Source organism: Pongo pygmaeus, chromosome 16 (genome assembly GCF_028885625.2).
Source record: "Pongo pygmaeus isolate AG05252 chromosome 16, NHGRI_mPonPyg2-v2.0_pri, whole genome shotgun sequence".
Classification (NCBI taxonomy): Eukaryota; Metazoa; Chordata; class Mammalia; order Primates; family Hominidae; genus Pongo; species Pongo pygmaeus.
The window spans coordinates 12,095,266-12,115,607 of NC_072389.2; positions in this window are offsets into that span (position 1 = coordinate 12,095,266).

The window sequence follows — 20,342 nt, forward strand, 5'->3', positions numbered from 1 at the left end:
TAGAATGGAATGTGATGGAATGTGGAATGTAATGTGGACTGGAATGTGTAATGGAGTGGAATGGAATGCAGAATGGAACTTAGAATGGAACGTGGAATGGAATGTGGAACGGAATGTGGAATGGAAACTGGAATGGAATGGAATGTCGAATGAAACGTGGAATGGAATGGAATGGAAAGTGAAATGGAAGTTGCAATGTTACGTGGAATGGAACGTGGAGTGGAATGTGTGATGGAATGTGGAATGGAATGTTTAATGGGATTGAATGGAATGTGGAATGGAATGGAATGGAATGTGGTATGGTACGGAATGGAATGTGAAATGGAATGTGCACTGGAATGGAATGCAATGTGGAATGGAATGTGAAATGGAATGTAATGGAATCTGCAACGGAATGTGGAATGGAATGGAATGGAATGTGGAGTGGAAATTGGAATGGAATTTGGAATGGAACGGAATGGAATGTGGAACGGAATGTGGAATTGAAAGTGGAGTGGAATGGAATGCAATGTCAAATGAAACTTGGAATGGAATGGAATGGAAAGTGAAATGGAAGCTGCAATGGAACATGTAATGGAACGTGGAATGGAATGTGGAATGGAGCGTGGAATGAAATGTGGAATGGAATGTGGAATGGAACGTGGAATGGAATGGGATGTAAAGTAGAATGCAATGGAAGTTCACGTGGAATGGAATATGGAAGAGAATGTGTAATGAAAAGTGAAATGGAAAGTGGAAAGGAATGGAATGGAACGTGCAATGGAATGTGTAATGGAATGTGGAATGTAACGGGGAATGTAATGTGGAATGTAAAGTGGAATGGAAAGGAATGTAATGTGGAATTGAATGTGGAATGGAATGGAAGGGAATCCAGAATGGACAGGAAAGGAATGTGGAATGGAATGGACTGGAATTGAATGGTATGGAATGGAATGAAATGTGGAATGAAATGGAATGCAATGTGGAATGGAAAAGGGAATTCGCAATGGAATAGAATTTCATAAAGTGCGGAATAGAATTGAATGGAATGTGGAGTGGAAGGCAATGGAATGGAATGGAATATGCAGTTGAATGCAATGGTAGGTGGAATGGAATGGAATGGAATGTGCAAAGGAATGGAATGGAATGGAATGGTAGGTGAAATTTAATATGAAATGGAATGTGGAATGGAACGTGGAATGGAACAACTAATGGAAAGTGGAATGGAAAGTGGAAGGAATGGAGAGCAAACTGGGATGAAATGTGGAATGGAATGGAATGGAATGTGGATTGCAATGTGGAATATAATGTGGAAAGAAATGGAATGGAATGGAATTTGGAATGGAAAGGAATGGAATTGAATGGAATATGGAATGGAATGAATTGGAATGTGGAATGGAAAGGAATGGAATGTGGAATGGAATGTGGAGTGGAATGGAATGGAAAGTGGAATGCAATGTGCAGTGAAAGTGAATGGATTGTGGAAAGGAATGGTTTGGAATGAGGAATGGAATATGAAATGCAATGGAATGACATATGGAAGGGAATGGAATGGAATGATGTATGGAATGTAGAATGGAATGGAATGCCATGTGGAATGGAATGGAAGGGAATCTGGAATGATACTTAATGGAAGGTGGAATACAATGTGGAATAGAATGAGGAATGGAATGTGGAATGGAATGGAATAGAATGTATAATGAAATGGAACGGAATGTGGAATAGAACGGAATGGAATGGAATGGAATGGGAATGGAATGGAATGAAATGTTGATTGCAAAGCAATGAAATGAAAGGAGGAATTTAATGAAATGTAATGTGGAATGTAATGGAATGGAACGTGGAATGAAAGGTGGAATAGAATGTGGAAAGGAATGTGGAAAGGAAAGTGCAATGGAATGGAATGGAATGTGGAATGGAATGGAATGGAATGGAATATGGAATGCAAAGGAATGGAATGTGGATTGCAATGGAATGGAAAGAAATGTGGAATTGAGTGGAATGGAATGTGGAATGGAATGGAATAGAATGAGGAATGCAATGGAATGGAACGTGGAATGGAATGTGGAATGGAATGTGGAAAGGTATGTGGAATGGAATGTGGAATGGAATGGAATGGAATGCTGAATTGAATGGAATGGAATGTGGAATGGAATGTGGAATGGAATGGAATGGAACCTGGAATGGAATGGAATGGATTGTGGAATGGAATGGAATGGAACTTGGAATAGAATGTGGAATGGAATGTGGAATGGAACACGGAAAGGAATGGAATGGAATGTGGAATAGAATGCAATGGAATGGAATGGAATTCGGAATGGAATGGAATGGAATGTGGAATGGATTGGAATGTAAAGTGGAATAGAATGGAATTGAGAGGAATGTGGAATGGGATTTGGAACGGCATGTGGAATGGAATGGAATGGAATGTGAAATGGAATGGAAATTGGAATGGAATGGAACTTGGAATGGAATGAAATGGAATGTTGATTGGAAAGAAATGGAATTTCTCTTTTATGTTTAATGGAATGCTGAAAGGAAACGAATGGAATGTGAAATGGCATGTGGAGTGGAATGTGGAATGGAATACGGAATCAAATGTGGAATGGAATGTGGAATGGAATGTGGAATGAAAGGTGGAATGGAACGTGGAATGAAATGGAATGGAACGTGGAATGGAATGGAATGGAACTTGGAATTAAATGTCACATGGAATGGAATGTGCAATGGAATGTGCAATGGAATGGAATGGAATGTGGAATGTAATTTGGAGTGAAAAGGAATGGAATGTGGAATGGAATGCAATGGAATGTGGAATGGAATGCAATGGAATGTGGAATGAAATGCAATGGACTGTGGAATTAAATTTGAAATGGAAAGGAATGTAATGTGAAATGGAATGTTGAATGGAATCTGGAATGGAATGTGGAATGGAATGAAATTGAATGTGGTGTGGAATGTGGAATGGAATGTGGAATGTAAAGTACTGTATTGTGTAATGGAATGTTGAATGGAATGTGGAATGTAATAGAATGGAATGTTGAATAGAATGTGGAATGGAATGGAATGGAATGTGTAATTCAATGTGGAAAGGAAAGGAATGGAATGTGGAATGGAATCTAATGGAATGAGGAATGGAATGTGGAATGGCATGAAATGGCATGTGGAATTGTATGGAATGGAATGTGGAATTAAATCGAATGGAAAGTGGAATAGAATGTGAAATGGAATGTGGAATGGAATGTGGAAAGCAATTCAATGGAATGTGGAATGGAATGGAATGGAATGGAATGTGGAACAAAATGGAATTGAATGGAATGGGAATGGAATGGAATGGAGTGTGGAATGCAATGGAATGGAATTAAATGAGGAATTGAATGGAATGGAATTTGGAATGGAATGTGGAATGGAATGGAATATAATGTGGAATGGAATGTGGAATGGACTGGAATGGAATTTGGAATGAAATGGAATGGAACGTGGAAGAGAATGTGGAAGGGAATGTGGAATGGAAACTGGAATGGAATGGAGTGGAATGTGGAGTGGAATGGAATTGAATGTGGAATGGAATGGAATGGAATGGAATGGAATGCGAAATCGAATGGAATGTAAAGTGTATTGCAATAGATTGGAATCAAATGTGGAATTGAATGGAATGGAATATGGAATGGATTGTGGAATGGAATGGAAGGTGGGATGGAATGGAAAGGAATGTGGAATGGAATGTTGAATAGAATGTCGAATGGAAAGTTAAATAGAATGTGGAATGAAATGGAATGGAATGCGGAATGGAAAGTGGAATACAATAGAATGGAACGTGGAATGGAATGTGGAATGGAACGTGGAATGAAATGTGCAATGGAATGTGGAATGGAATGTGGAATGGAATGGAAGGCACGTGGAAAGGAACGTCGAAATCAACGGAATGGAACGTAGAATGGAATGGAATGTGGAATAGAATGTGGAAAGAAATGTGGAATTGAATGGAATTGAAAGTGGAATGGAATGTGGAATGGAATGGAATGGAATGTGGAATGGAATGTGGAATGGAATGTGGAATGGATTGGAATGGAAAGGAATGTGGAATGGAATGTGGAATGGAATGAAATCAAATGTGGAATTGAATGTGGAATGGAATGGAAAAGAATGTGGAATGGAATGGAATGGAATGTGGAATAGAAAGGAAGGGAATGTGGAATGGAATGTGGAGTGGATTGGAATGGAATGTGGAATGGAATGGAATGGAACGTGGAATGGAATGTGGAATGAAAGGTGGAATGGAATGCTACGTGGAATGGAATGGAATGGAATGCAATGAAATGTGGAAATGAATGGAATGGAATTGGAATGGAATGGAAAGGATTGGATTGTGGAAGGGAATGGAATAGAATGCAATGGAATGGAAAGTGGAATGGAATCGACTAGAATTTGGAATGGAATACAATGTGGAATGGAAAGAAATGGAATGGAATGTTTAATGAAATGGAATGAAATGGAATGGATTGTGGAATAGAATGGAATGGAATGTGGAATGGAATAGAATGTGGAATGGAAAGGAATGGAATGGAATTGGGAATGGAATGGAATGGAATGGAATGGAATGTGTAATGGAATGGAATGGAATTTAATGGACTGTGGAATGGAATGGAATGGAATGTGGAATGGAATGGAATGGAATGTGGAATGGAATAGAATGTGGAACGGAATGAAATGGAATAGAATGTGGAATGGAATGGAATGGAATATGGAATGGAATGGAATGGAATGTGGAGTGTAATGGAATGGAATGTAATGTGCAACGGTATGTTGAATGGAATGGAATGAAATGGAATGGAATGGAATGGAATGGAATGTGGAATGGAATGGAATGGAATGGAATAGAATGGATTAGAATGTGGAATGCAATGTGGAATGCAAAGCAATGGAATATGAAATGGAATGTGGAATGGAATCTATTGGTATGCAATGAAATGTGGAAATTAGTGGGATGGAATATGGAATGGAATGGAATGGAAAGGAATGGAATGTGGAATGGAATGGAATGGAATGTGGAATGGAATACAAAGTGGAATGGAATGAAATGGAATGAAATGTAGAATGAAATGGAATGTAATGTCGAGTGGAATGGAATGGAATGGAATTGAATGTGGAATGGAATGGAATGGAATGAGGAATGGAATAGATTGTGGAATGCAATGGAATGGAATGGAGAGTGGAATCGAATGAAATGGAATGGATTGGAATGGATTGTGGAGTGGAATGGAATGGAATGTGGAATGTAATAGAAAGTGGAATGGAATGAAACGGTATGGTATGTGAAATGGAATGAAAGGAAATGTGGAATGTAATGGAATTTAATTTGGAATGGAAAGGAATGTGGAATATGAATGAAACGGAAAGTAATGTGGAATAGAAATTGGAATGGAATGGAATTAAATGTGGAATGCAGTGGAAGGTAATGTGGACTGGAATGTGGAATGGAATGTGCACTGCAGTGTGGAATGGAAAGGAATGGAAGGAGGAATGGAATGGAATGGAATGTGTAATAGTACTTGGAAAGGAATGGAATGGCATGTGGGATAGAAAGTGGAATGGAACGTGGAATGGAACATGGAATGGAACGTGGAATGGATGAGAATGGAACGTGGAATGCAATGGAATGGAATGTGGAATGGAATGGAATGGAATGGAATGGAATGTGAAATGGAATGGAAGGGAATGTGAAATGGAATGTGCAATGCAATGGAATGGAATGTGGAATGGAATGTGTATGGAATGCATTGGAATGTGGAATGGAATGTGGAATGGAATGGAAATGAATGTGGAATGGAATGTGGAATGGAATGAAATGGAATGGAATGTGAAATGGAATGGAATGGAACTTGGAAAGGAATGTGGAATGGAACGTGGATTGGAACTTGGAATGGAATGCGGAATGGAATGTGAAACGGTATGTGGAATGGAATGGAATGAAATGGAATGGCATATGGAATGGAATGCAATGGGATTGTATGGCATGGAATGTGGAATGGAATGGAATGGAATGGAATGTGGAATGCAATGAGGAATACAATTCAATGGAATATGGAATGAAATGTGGAATGGAATGAAATAGGATGTGACGTAAATGTGGAAATAAATGGAATTGAATGTGGAATGGAAGGGAGTGGAATGTGGAATAGAATGGAATGTAATGTGGAATGGAATGGAATGGAATGGAATGTGGAATGAAATCGAATGGAATGGAATGGAATGTGGCATGGAATGGAATGTATTGTGGAAGGGAATATAATATGGAATGGAATGAAATGGAATGCAATGTAGAATGGAATGGAATCGAATGTGGAATGGAATGGAATGGAATGTGGAATGGAAAATAATGTGGAATGTAATGGAATGGAGTGGAATGTGGAATGGAATGGAATTCAATATATTGGAATGGAAGGTGGAATGGAATGGAATGGAATGTGGAATGGAATAGAATGTGGAATGGAATGAAATGGAATGAAATGTGAAATGGAATGGAATGGAATGGATTGGAATGGAATGTGGAATGGATTGGAATGGAACGTGGAAAGGAATGGAATGTGGAATGGAATGAAATGGAATGGAATGTGCAATGGAATGGAATGAAATGTGGAATGGAATGGAATGGAATGTGGAATGGAATGGAATGAAAGGGAATGTGGACTGGAATATGGAATGGAATGTGGACTGCAATGTGGAATGGAATTGAATGGAATGTGGAATGGAATGTGGAATGGAATGTGAAATGGAATGTGGAATGGATTGTGGAATGGAGTGTGGAATGCAATCTGGAATGGAATGGAATGGAAAGTGGAATTGAATGGAGTGGAATATGAAATGGAATAGAATGTGGAATGGAATCAAATGGAATTGAATGTAGATTGGAATGGAATTTAGTGTCGAATGGAATGGAATGTAATGGAATGTGCAATGGAATGTGGAATGGAATAGAATGTGGAATGCAATGGAATGGAATGGAATCTGGAATGGAATGCATTGGAATGGAATGTGGAATGGAATGGTATGGAATGTGGAATGGAATAGAAAGTGGAATAGAATGAAATGTTATGGTATGTGAAATGGAATGGAATGGAATGTGGAATGGAATGGAATGGAATGTGGAATGGAATGGAATGGAAGGAATGTGGAGTGGAATGTGGAATGGAATGGAATGTTGAATGGAATGTGGAATGGAATGGAATTGAATGTGGAAAGGAACGTGGAATGGAATGGAATGGCTTGTGGAATAGAACGTGGAATGGAACGTGGAATGGAACGTGGAGTGAAATGTGGAATGGATTAGAATGGAACGTGGAATGCAATGGAATGGAATGTGGAGTGGAATGGAATGTGGAATGGAATGTGGAATGGAATGGAATGGAATGCAGAATGGAATGTGGAATGAAATGGAAAGGAATGTCAAATAGAAATAAATGGATTGTGGAATTTAATGTGCAAACGAATGGGAGGGAACGGAATGGAATGTGAAATGGAATGGAATGGAATGTGGAAAGAAATATGCAATGGAATGAAATGGAATGGAAGGGAATGTGGAAAGAAATATGCAATTTAATGGAATGGAATGGATTTTGGAATGGAATGGAATGGAAAGGAATGTGGAATGGAATGTGGAATGGAATGGAATGGAATGTGGAACGGAATGGAATGGAATGTGGAATGGAATGGAATGGAAATGAATGGAATAGAATGCAATGTGGAATGGAATGTAATGGAATAGAATGTGGAATGCACTCATCCCAAAGAAGTTTTTAAGTGAAAATATTTTCTAGACAGAAGCATTCTCAGAAACAGCTTTGTGATTTCGGGATTGAACTCACAGAATTGAACCTTCCTTTTCATAGAGCAGTTCTGCAACACTCTGGTTGTGGAAACTGCAAGTGGATATTTGGTGCGATTACGGCATCTAGTGGAAAAGGAAATACATTCAGATAAAAAATAGATAGAACTGTTCTGAGAAACTTTTTTGTGATGTGTGCATTCTACTCACAGGGGTGAACCTTCCTTTTGATAGAACAGTTTTGAAACACTGTTTTTGTGGAGTCTGCAACTGGATATTTGGAGTGCTTCGAAGCCTATGTTGGAAAAGAAACATTTTCACCTAAAAACAAGATAGAAGCATTCTCAGAAACTTCTTTGTGATGTGTGCATTCAATTCACAGAGTTGAAGCTTCCTTTTGATATAGCTGTTTTGAAACACTCTTTCAGTAGAATCTGCAAGTGGATATTTGGAGTGCTAAGAGGCCAACAGTGGAAAAGGAATTCTCTTCACATAAAAACTAGACGGAAGCATCCTCAGAAACTTCCCTGTGCTTTATGGATTCACGTCAGAGAGAGGAACTTTCCTTTTGAAAGCGCAGTTTTGAAACCCTCTTTTTGTAGAATTTGCTAGTGGATGTTTGGAGCGATTTGAGGCCTATGCTGGAAAACGAAATATCTTCCCATAAAAACTAGACAGAAGCATTCTCAGAAACTTCTTTGTGATGAGTGCATACAACTCACAGACTTGAACCTTCATTTTGAAAGAGCAGTTTTGAAACACTCTTTTTGTAGAATCTGCAAGTGGATATTTTGAGCGTTTTGAGGCCTTTGCTGGGAAATGAAATATCTTCACCTGAAAACTACACAGAAGCATTCTCAGAAAATTCTTCGTGATGCGTGCATTCAGCTCACAGAGTTGAACCCGCCTTTTCATAGAGCAGTTTGGAAACAGCCTTTTTGTAAAATCTGCAAGTGGATATTTAGAGCAATTTGAGGCCTATGCTGCAAAAGGAAATATCTTCAGAGAAACCCTAGACAGAAGCATTCTCAGGAACTCCTGTTTGATGAGTGCATTCAACTCACGGACTTGAACTCCCTTTTGATGGAAAAGTTTTGAAACACTCCTTTTGTAGAATCTGCAAGTGTTTATTTTGAGCGCATTGAGGCCTATGATGGAAAAGGAAATATCTTCATGTAAAAACGAGACAGAAGCAGTCTCAGAAACTTCTGTGTGATGAGTGCATTCAACTCACACACTTGAACTTTCCTTTTGATAGGGCAGTTTTGAAACACTCTTTTCGTAGCATCTGTAAGTGGATATTTGGAGGGATTTTATGCCAATGCTGGAAAATGAAATATCATCACAGAAAAACTAGGCAGAAGCATTCTCAGAAACTTCTTCATGATGAGTGCATTCAACTCACAGAGTTGAACGTTCCTTTTGATAGAACAGTTTTGAAACACTCCTTTTGTAGTATCTGCAACTGTTTATTTGGAGCTCTTTGAGGCCTATGTTGGAAAAAGAAATATCTTCACATAAAAACCAGACAGAAGCATTATCAGAGACTTCCCTGTGCTTTCTGCATTCAACCCACATAGTTGAACCTTCGTTTTGATAGAACAGTTTTGAAAATCTCTTTTCATAGAATCTGCAATTCGACATTTGGAACGGTTTGGGGCTTACACTGGAAAAGGAAATACGTTCACATAAAAACTAGATAGAAGCAGTCTCAGAAACTTCTTTGGATGTGCGCATTCAACTCACAGAGTTGAAGCTTCCTTTTGATATAGCTGTTTTGAAACACTCATTTAGTAGAATCTTCAAGTGGATATTTGGAGTGTTAAGAGGCCAACACTGGAAAAGGAAATATCTTCATATAAAAACTAGACAGAAGCATTCTCAGAAACTTCCCTATACTTTATGCATTCAAGTCACAGAGAGGAGCCTTTCTTTTGAAAGCGCAGTTTTGAAACCCTCTTTTTGTAGAATTTGCTAGTGGATGTTTGGAGCGATTTGAGGCCTATTCTGGAAAACGAAATATCTTCCCATAAAAACTAGACAGAAGCATTATAAGAAACTTCTTTGTGATGAGTGCATTCAACTCAAAGACTTTAGCTTTGCTTTTGAAAGAGCAGTTTTGAAAACACTCTTTTTGTATAATCTGCAAGTGTATATTTTGAGCGTTTTGAGGCCTTTGCTGGGAAATGAAATATCTTCACCTGAAAACTACACAGAAGCATTCTCAGAAACTTCTTTTTGATGTGTGCATTCAACTCACAGAGCTGAAGCTTCCTTTTGATACAGCTGTTTTGAAACACTTTTTCAGTAGAATCTGCAAGTGGATATTTGGGGTGTTAAGAGGCCAACACTGGAAAATGAAATATCTTCAGATAAATACTAGACGGAAGCATTCTCAGAAACTTCCCTGTGCTTTATGCATTCAAGTCACAGAGAGGAACCTTCCTTTTGAAAGCGCACTTTTGAAACCCTCTTTTTGCAGTATTTTCTAGTGGATGTTTGGAGCGATTTGAGGCCTATGCTGGAAAACGAAATAGCTTCCCATAAAAACTAGACAGAAGCCTTCTCAGAAAGTTCTTTGTGATGAGTGCAATGAACTCACAGACTTGAACCTTCATTTTGAAAGAGCAGTTTTGAAACACTCTTTTTGTAGAATCTTAAAGTGGATATTTTGAGCGTTTTGAGGCCTTTGCTGGGAAATGAAATATCTTCACCTGAAAACTACACAGAAGCATTCTCAGAAACTTCTTTGTGATGTGTGCATTGAACTCACAGAGTTGAACCTGCCTTTTGATAGAGCAGTTTGGAAACAGCCTTTTTATAAAATCTGCAAGTGGATATTCGTAGCGATTTGAGGCCTATGCTGCAAAAGGAAATATCTTCACAGAAACCCTAGACAGAAGCATTCTCAGGAACTTCTGTGTGATGAGTGCATTCAATTCACTGACTTGAACCTTCCTTTTGATAGAATAGTATTGATACACTCCTTTTGTAGAATCTGCAAGTGTTTATTTGGAGTGCTTTGAGGCCTATGATGGAAAAGCAGATATCTTCATATTAAAAATGAGACAGAAGCATTCTCAGCAACTTCTCTGTGATGAGTGCATTCAACTCACACACTTGAAATTTCATTTTGATAGAGCAGTTTTTAAACACTCTTTTAGTAGCATCTATAAGTGGATATTTGGAGGGCATTTATGCCAATGCTGGAAAACGAAATATCCTCACATAAAAACTAGACAGAAGAATTCTCAGATACTTCTTTGTGATGAGTGCATTCAACTCACAGAGTTGAACGTTCCTTTTGACAGAACAGTTTTTAAACACTCCTTTTGTAGGATCTGCAACTGTTTTTTGGAGCGCTTTGAGGCCTATGTTGGAAAAGGAAATATCTTCACATAAAAACTAGACAGAAGCATTCTCAGAAACTTCCCTGTGCTTTCTGCATTCAAATCACATAGTTGAAAGTTCCTTTTGATAGAACAGTTTTGAAACACTCTTTGTGTAGAATATGCAAGTCGACAGTTGGAACGCTTTGAGGCCTAAGCTGGAAAAGGAAATATCTTCACATTAAATACGAGACAGAAGCATTCTCAGAAACTCCTTTGTGATGTGTGCATTCAACTCACAGAGTTGAAGCTTCCTTTTGATATAGTTGTTTTTAAACACTCTTTTAGTAGAATCTTCAAGTGGATATTTGGAGTGTTAAGAGGCCGACACTGGAAAAGGAAATATCTTCACATAAAACTAGACGGAAGCATTCTCAGAAACTTCCCTGTGCTTTATGCATTGAAGTCACAGAGAGGAATCTTCCTTTTGAAAACGCAGTTTTGAAACACTCTTTTTGTACAATTTGCTAGGGGATGTTTGGAGCGATTTGAGGCCTCTGCTGGAAAACGAAATAGCTTCCCATAAAAACTAGACAGAAGCATTCTCAGAAACTTCTTTGTGCTGTGTGCATTCAACTGAGAGAGTTGAACCTGCCTTTTGATAGAGTAGTTTGGAAACAGCCTTTTTGTAAAATCTGCAAGTGGATATTTGGAGCGATTTGAGACCTATGCTGAAAAAAGAAATGTCTCCACATAAACCCTAGACAGAAGCATTCTCAGAAACCTCTTTGTCATTTGGGGATTGAACTCACAGACTCGAGCCTTACTTTTCATAGAGCAGTTCTGCAACACTCTTGTTGCGGAAACTCCATGTGTACATTTGGTGCGATTGTGGCATCTAGTGGAAAAGGAAATACATTCAGATGAAAACTAGATAGAATCGTTCTCAGAAACTTCTTTGTGATGTGTGCATTCTACTCACAGTGTTGAAACTTTCTTTTGAGAGAACAGTTTTGAAACACTCTTTTTGTGGAGTCTGCAAGTGGATATTTGGAGCGCTTTGAAGCCTATGCTGGAAAAGGAAACATCTTCACCTAAAAACTAGATAGAAGCATTTTCAGAAACTTCTTTGTGATATGCGCATTCAACTCACAGAGTTGAAGCTTCCTTTTGATATAGCTGTTTTGAAACACTCTTTCAGTAGAATCTGCAAGTGGATATTTGGAGTGATAGGAGGCCAACAGTGGAAAAGGAAATCTCTTCACATAAAAACTAGATGGAAGCATTCTCAGAAACTTCCCTGTGCTTTATGCATTCAACGCACAGAGAGGAACCTTCCTTTTGAAAGCGCAGTTTTGAAACCCTCTTTTTGTAGAATTTGCTAGTGGATGTTTGCAGCGATTTGAGACCTATGCTGGAAAACGAAATAGCTTCCCATAAAAACTAGACAGAAGCATTCTCAGAAACTTCTTTGTGCTGTGTGCATTCAACTCACCCAGTTGAACCTGCCTTTTGAGAGAGCAGTTTGGAGACAGCCTTTTTGTAAAATCTGCAAGTCGATATTTGGAGTGATATGAGACCTATGCTGCAAAAAGAAATATCTCCTCATAAACCCTAGACAGAAGCATTCTCAGAAACTTCTTTGTCATTTGGGGATTGAACTCACAGAGTTGAACCTTCCTTTTCATAGTGCAGTTCCGCAACACTCTTGTCGTGGAAACTGCAAGTGGATATTTGGTGCGATTGTGGCATCTAGTGGAAAAGGAAATTCATTCAGATGAAAGCTAGATAGAACCGTTCTCAGAAAGTTATTTGTGCTGTGCGCATTCAGCTCACAGACTTTAAATTTCCTTTTGAAAGAGAAGTTTTGAAAGCACTCTTTTGGTAGAATCTGGAAGTGGATATTTTGAGCGTCTTGAGGACTTTGCTGGGAAATGAATTATCTTCACCTGAAAAGCAGACAGCAGTATTCTCAGAAACTTATTTGTGATGGGACATTCAACTCACAGAGTTGAAGCTTCCTTTTGATATAGCTGTTTTGAAACAGTCTTTCAATAGAATCTACAAGTGGAAATTTGGAGTGTTAAGAGGCCAAAACTGGAAAAGGAAATCTCTTCAAATAAAAACAAGACGGAAGCATTCTCAGGAACTTCCCTGTTCTTTGTGCATTTAAGTCACAGAGAGGAACCTTCCTGTTGAAAGCGCAGATTTGAAACACTCTTTTTGTAGAATTTGCTAGTGGATGTTTGGAGTGATTTGAGGCCAATGCTGGAAAACGAAATATCTTCCCATAAAAACTAGACAGAAGCATTCTCAGAAACTTCTTTGTGCTGTGTGCATTGAACTCACAGATTTGAACCTGCCTTTTGATAGTGTAGTTTGGAGACAGCCTTTTTCTAAAATCTGCAAGTGGATATTTGGAGCGATTTGAGATCTATGCTGCAAAAAGAAATATCTCCACATAAACCCTAGACAGAAGCATTGTCAGAAACTTCTTTGTCATTTGGGGATTGAACTCACAGAATTGAATCTTCCCTTTCATAGAGCAGTTCTGCAAAACTCTTGTTGCAGAAACTGCAAGTGGATATTTGTTGTGATTCCAGCATCTAGTGGAAAAGGAAATACATTCAGATGAAAACTAGATAGACCCGTTTTCAGAAACTTCTTTGTGATATGTGCATTCTACTCAAAGTGTTGAACCTTCCTTTTGAAAGAACAGTTTTGAAACACTCTTTTTGTGGAGTCTGCAAGTGGATATTTGGAGCGCTTTGAAGCCTATGCTGGAAAAGGTAACATCTTCACCTAAAAACTAGATAGAAGCATTCTCAGAAACTTCTTTGTGATGTGTGCATTAAACTCAGAGTTGTAGCTTCCTTTAGATATAGCTGTTTTGAAACACTCTTTCAGTAGAATCTGCAAGTGGATATTTGGAGTGCCAAGAGGCCAACACTGGAAAAGGAAATATCTTCACATAAAAACTAGACGGAAGCATTCTCAGAAACTTCCCTGTGCTTTATCCATTCAAGACACAGAGAGGAGCCTTCCTTTTGGAAGCACAGTTTTGAAACACTCTTTTTGTAGAATTTGCTAGTGGATGTTTGGAGCGATTTGAGGCCTATGCTGGAAAACGAAATAGCTTCCCATAAAAATTAGACAGAAGCAATCTCAGAAACTTCTTAGTGATGAGTGCATTCAACTCACAGACTTGAACCTTCATTTTGAAAGAGCAGTTTTGAAACACTCTATTTGTAGAATCTGTAAGTGGATGTTTTGAGCGTTTTGAGGCCTTTGCTGGGAAATGAAATATCTTCACCTGGAAACTACACAGAAGTATTCTCAGAAACTTCTTTGTAATGTGTGCATTCTACTCACAGAGTTGAACCTTCCTTTTGATAGAACGGTTTTGAAACACTCTCTTTATAGAATCTGAAAGTGGATACTTGGTGCGCTTTGAGGCCTCTGCTGGAAATGGAAATATGTTCTCATAAAAACTAAGCAGAAGCATTCTCACAAAGTTCTTATTGATGAGTGAATTCAACTCACAAACTTAAACCTTCCTTTTGATAGAGCAGTTTTGACACACTCTTTTTATAGAATCTGCAAGTGGATATTTGGAGCACTATGAGTCCTACACTGGAAAAGGAAATATTTTCACCTAAAAACTATACAGAAGCATTCTCAGAAACATCTCTATGATGAGTGCATTGTACTCACAGACTTGAACCTTCCTTTTGACAGAGAAGTTTTGAAACACACTTTTTGTACATCCGCAAGTGGATAATTGCTGTGCTTTGAGGCCTAAGTTGGAAAAGGAAATATCTTCAGATAAAAACTAGACAGAAGCATTCTCTGAAACTTCTTTGTGATGTGTGCATTCATCTAACAGAGCAGAACGTTCCTTTTGATAGCGTAGTTTTGAAACACCCTTTTTGTAGAATCTGCAAGTGGATATTTGGAGAAATTTGGGGCCTATGCTGTAAAAGGGAATATCTTCACATAAAAACTAGACGGAAGCATTCTCAGAAACTTCCCTGTGCTTTATGCATTCAACTCACAGTCTTGAACCTTCCTTTTGAAAGAGCAGATTTAAAATACTCTTTTTGTAGAAACCGTAAGTGGATATTTGGAGTGCTTTGAAAAACTGGACAGAGGCCTTCTCAGAAACTTCTTTCTGATGAATGCATTCAGCTCACAGTGTTGAACCTTCCTTTTGATAGAACGGTTGTGAAACACTATTTTTGTAGAATCTGAAAGTGGATATTTGGAGCTCTTTGAGGCTTACAACGGAAAAGGAAATATCTACACATAAAATCTAAATGGAAGTGTTCTCAGAAACTTCTTTTTGATGAGTGCATTCAATTCACAGAGTTGAACCATCTTTTTGATTGGACAGTTTTGAAACACTCTTTTTTAGTATCTGCAAGTGGATATTTGGAAGGCTTTGAGGCCTATGCTCGAAAACGAAATATCTTCATATAAAAACTAGACTGAAGCATCCTCAGAGACTTCTTTGTGATGACTGCATTAAACTAACAGCGTAGAACCTTCCTTTTGATAGAGCAGTTTTGAAACACCCTTTTTATAGAATCCGCAAGTGGACATTTGGAGAAATTTGAGGCCTATGCTGGAAAAAGGAATATCTTCACATAAAAACTAGACAGAAGCATTCTGAGAAACTTCCCTGCACTTTATACATTCAACTCACAGGCTTGAACCTTCCTTTTGAAAGAGCAGATTTGAAACACTCTTTTTGTAGTATCTGCAAGTAGATATTTGGAGGACTTTGAAGCCTATGCTGGAAAAGGAAATATCCTCACATAAAAACTAGACAAAAGCATTCTCAGAAACTACTTTGTGATGAGTGCATTCAACTCACAGAGTTGAACTTTCCTTTTGATAGAACAGTTTTGAAACACTCTTTTTGTAGAATCTGCAAGTGGTTATTTGAGCGCTTTGAGGCCTATGCTGGAAAAGGAAATATCTTCACATAAAAACTAGATGGAAGCATTCTCAGACACTTCTCTGTGATGATTGAATTCAACTCACAGAGTTCAACATATCTTTTCATAGAACAGTTTTGAAGCACTCTCCTTGTAGAGTCTACAAGAGATTATTTGGAGTGCATTGAGGCCTGTGCTGGAAAAGGAAATATCTTCCCATAAAAACTAAGCAGAACCATTCTCAGAAACATTTTGTGATGAGTGGATTCACCTCACGGACTTGAACCTTCCTTTTGAAAGAGCAGTTTTGAAACACTCTTTTTGTAGAATCTGCAAGTGGATATTTGGAGCAATTTGGGGCCTATGCTGCAAAAAGGGAAAATCTTCACATAAAAACTAGATAGAAGCATTCTCAGAAACGTCTTTGTGATGACTGCATTCAACCCACAGAGTTGAACTTTCCTTTTGATAGAACAGTTAAAAATACTCTTTTTGTAGAATCTGCAAGTGGATATTTTGAGTGATTTGAGGCCTATGCTGCAAAAAAAGAATATCTTCACATAAAAACTAGACAGAAGCATTCTCAGAAACTTCCCTGTGCTTTTTGCATTCAACTCACAGACTTGGACCGTCTTTTTGATAGAGCAGTTTTGAAATACTCTTTTTGTAGAATCTGCAAGTGGATATTTGGAGCGATTTGAGGCCTATGATGAAAAAGGAAATATCTTCACCTAAAAACTAGAGAGAAAAATTTTCAAAAACTTCTTTATTAAGAGTGCATTCTGCTCACAGAGTCGAACCTTCCCTTTGATAGAACAGTTTTGAAACACTCTTTTTGTAGAATCTGCAAGTGGATATTTTAGTTCTTTGAGGTGTATGCTGGAAAAGGAAATATCTTCACATAAATACTAGACAGAAGAATTCTGAGAAACAACTTTGTGAGGAGTGCATTCAACTCACAGACTTGAACTTTCTTTCTGGTAGAGCAGTTTTGAAACACTCTTTTTGTCGAATCTGCAAGTGAACATTTGGAGCGATTTGAGGCCTATGCTGGAAAAAGAAATATCTTCGCATAAAAATTAGACAGAAGCATTCTGAGAAACTTGACTGTGCTTTATGCATTCAACTCACAGACTTGAACCTTCCTTTTGAAAGAGCAGATTTGAAACACTCTTTTTGTAGAAACTGCAAAAGGATATTTGGAGGGCTTTGAGGCCTATGCTGGAAAAGGAAATATCCTCACATAAAAACTAGACAAAAAGATTCTCAGAAACTTCTTTGTGATGAGTGCATTCAGCTCACAGAATTGAACTTTCCCTTTGATAGAACAGTTTTGAAACACCCGTTTTGTAGTCTGCAAGTAGATATTTGAGTACTTTGAGGCCTATGCTGGAAAAGGAAATATCTTCACATAAAAACTAGTCGGAAGCATTCTCAGACACTTCTCTGTGAGGATTGCATTCAACACACAGAGTTCAACATTCCTTTTTGATAGATGAGTTTTGAAACACTCTCTTGGTAGAATCTGCAAGAGATAATTTGGAGCGCCTTGAGGCCTGTGCTGGAAAAGGAAATATCTTCCCATAAAACATAAGCAGAAGCATTCTCAGAAACTTTTTTGTGATGAGTGCATTCAACTCACAGACTTGAAACTTCTATCTGATAGAGCAGTTTTGAAACACTCTTTTGGTAGAATCTGTAAGTGCATATTTGGAGCGCTATGAGGCCTTAGTTGGAAAAGGAAATATCTTCACATAAAAACTGGACAGAATCGTTCTCAGAAACTTCTTTGTGATGTGCACATTCAACTCACAGTGATGAACCTTCCTTTTGAAACAGCAGTTTGAAACTCACTTTTAGTAGAATCTGCAAGTGGATTTTGGAGCGCTTTGAGGCCTTTTATGGAAAATAAATATCTTCACATAAAAACTAAACCGATGCATTCTCAGGAACTTCTCTGTGATGTGTGCACTCAGCTCACAGAGTTGAACATGACTTTGATAGAGCAGTTTTGAACCACCCTTTTTGTAGAATCTGCAAGTGGATATTTGTAGCGCTTTGAGGTCTCTGCTGGAAAAGGAAATATCTTCACATTAAAACTAGAGAGAAGTATTCTGAGAAACTTCTTTGTGATGAGTACATTCAGCTAACACAGTTGAACCTTCCTTTTTATAGAACTGTTTTGAAACACTCTTTTTGTAGAATCTGCAAGTGGATATTTGCAGAGCCTTGAGGCCTATGATGGAAAAGAAAATATCTTCACATAAAAACTAGACAGAACCATGCTCAGAAACTTCTCTGTGATGAGTGCATTGAATTCAAAGAGTTGAACCTTCCTTTTGATAGAGCAGTTTTGAAACACTCTTTTTGTAGAATCTGCAAGTGAATATTTGGAGCTCATTGAGGCCTATGCTGGAAGAGGAAATACCTTCACATAAAAATTAACAAAAGCATTCTCAGAAAATTCTTTGTGATGTGTGCATTCAATTCACAGAGTTGAACAGTATTTTTGATGGAGCAGTTTTGAAACACCCTTTTTTCAGTATCTGCTAGTGGATATTTTGAGCACTTTGAGGCCTATGCTGCAAAAGAAAATATCTTCACATAAAAACTAGACTGAAGCATTCTCAAACTTCTTAGTGATGAGTGCATTCAACTCACGGATTTGAACCTTCGTTTTGATAAAGCAGTTTTGAAGCACACTTTTTGTAAAATCTGCAGGTGGATATTTGGAGTGCTTTGAGGCCTACACTGGAAAAAGGAATATCTTCACCTAAGAGCTTGACAGAAGCATTCTGAGAAACTTCCCCGTGCTTTTTGCATTCAAATCAAAGAGTTGAACCTTCCCTTTGATAGCGCAGGTTTGAAACACTCTTTTTGTAGAATCTACAGTTGGATATTTTGAGCGCTTTGAGGTCTATCCTGGAAAAGGAAATAACTTCACATAAAAACTAGACTGAAGCATTCTCAGAAACTTCTTTGTAATGTGAGCATTCAACTCACAGAATCGATCCTTCCTTTTGACAGAGCAGTTTTGAAACACCCTTTTTGTAGAAACTGCAAGTGGATATTTGTAGCCCTTTGAGGCCTATGCTGGAAAAGGAAATATCTTCATATAAAAACCAGACAGAAGCATTCTCAGAACTTCTTTGGGATGATTGCATTGAACTCAATGAGTTGAAACTTTCTTTTGATAGGATAGTTTTGAAACACTCTTTTTGTAGATTCTGCAAGTGGATTTCTGGAGCGATTTGAGGCCTACCCTGGAAAAGGAAATATCTTCACATAAAAACTAGACAGAAGAATTCTCAAAAACATCTTTGTGATGAGTGCATTCAACTCATGGAACTGAACTTTTCTTTTGATAGAGCAGTTTGAAATACTCTTTTAGTGGAATCTGAAAGTGGATATTTGGAGTGGAATGAGGCATTTGCTGGAAAAGGAAATTTCTTCACATAAAAACTAGACAGAAGCGTTCTGAGAAACTTGTTTGTGATGGGTGCATTCAACTCACAGAGTTGAAACTTCCTTTTGAAACAGCAGTTTTGAAACACACTTTTAGTAGAATCTGCAAGTGGATATTCGGAATGCTTTGAGGCCTATGCTGGAAAAGGAAATGTCTTCACAGAAAAACTAAACAGAAGCATTTTCAGAAACTTCTTTATGATGTGATCATTAAACTCTCAGAGTTGGACCTTCCTATTGATAGAACAGTTTTGCATCACTGTTTTTACAGAATCTGCAAGTGTATATTTGGAGCGCTTTGACGCTTATGCGGTAAAAGGAAATAACTTCACATAAAAACGAAACAGAAGCATCCTCACAAACTTCTTTGTGATGTGTGCATTCAACTCACAGAGTTGAACCGTACTTTTGATAGAGCAGTTTTGAAACACCCTTTTTGTAGGCTCTGCAAGTGGATATCTGCAGTGCATTGAGGCCTACACTGGAAAAGTAAATATCTTCACATAGAAACTAGACGGAAGCATTCTCAAAAACTTCTTTGTGATGAATGCGTTGAACTCACAGAGTTTAACATTGCTGTTTAGGAGCAGTTTTGAAACACCCCTTTTATAAAATCTGCAAGTGGATATTTGGAGTGCTTTGATGCCTATGATGGAAAAGTAAATATCTCCAAATAAAAATTAGACAGAAGCATTCTGATAAACTTCTATGTGATCAGTGCATTCAAATGTCATAGTTAAACCTTCCTTTTGAAAGAACAGTTTTGAAACACTCTTTTTGTAGAATCTGCAGTTGCATATTTCA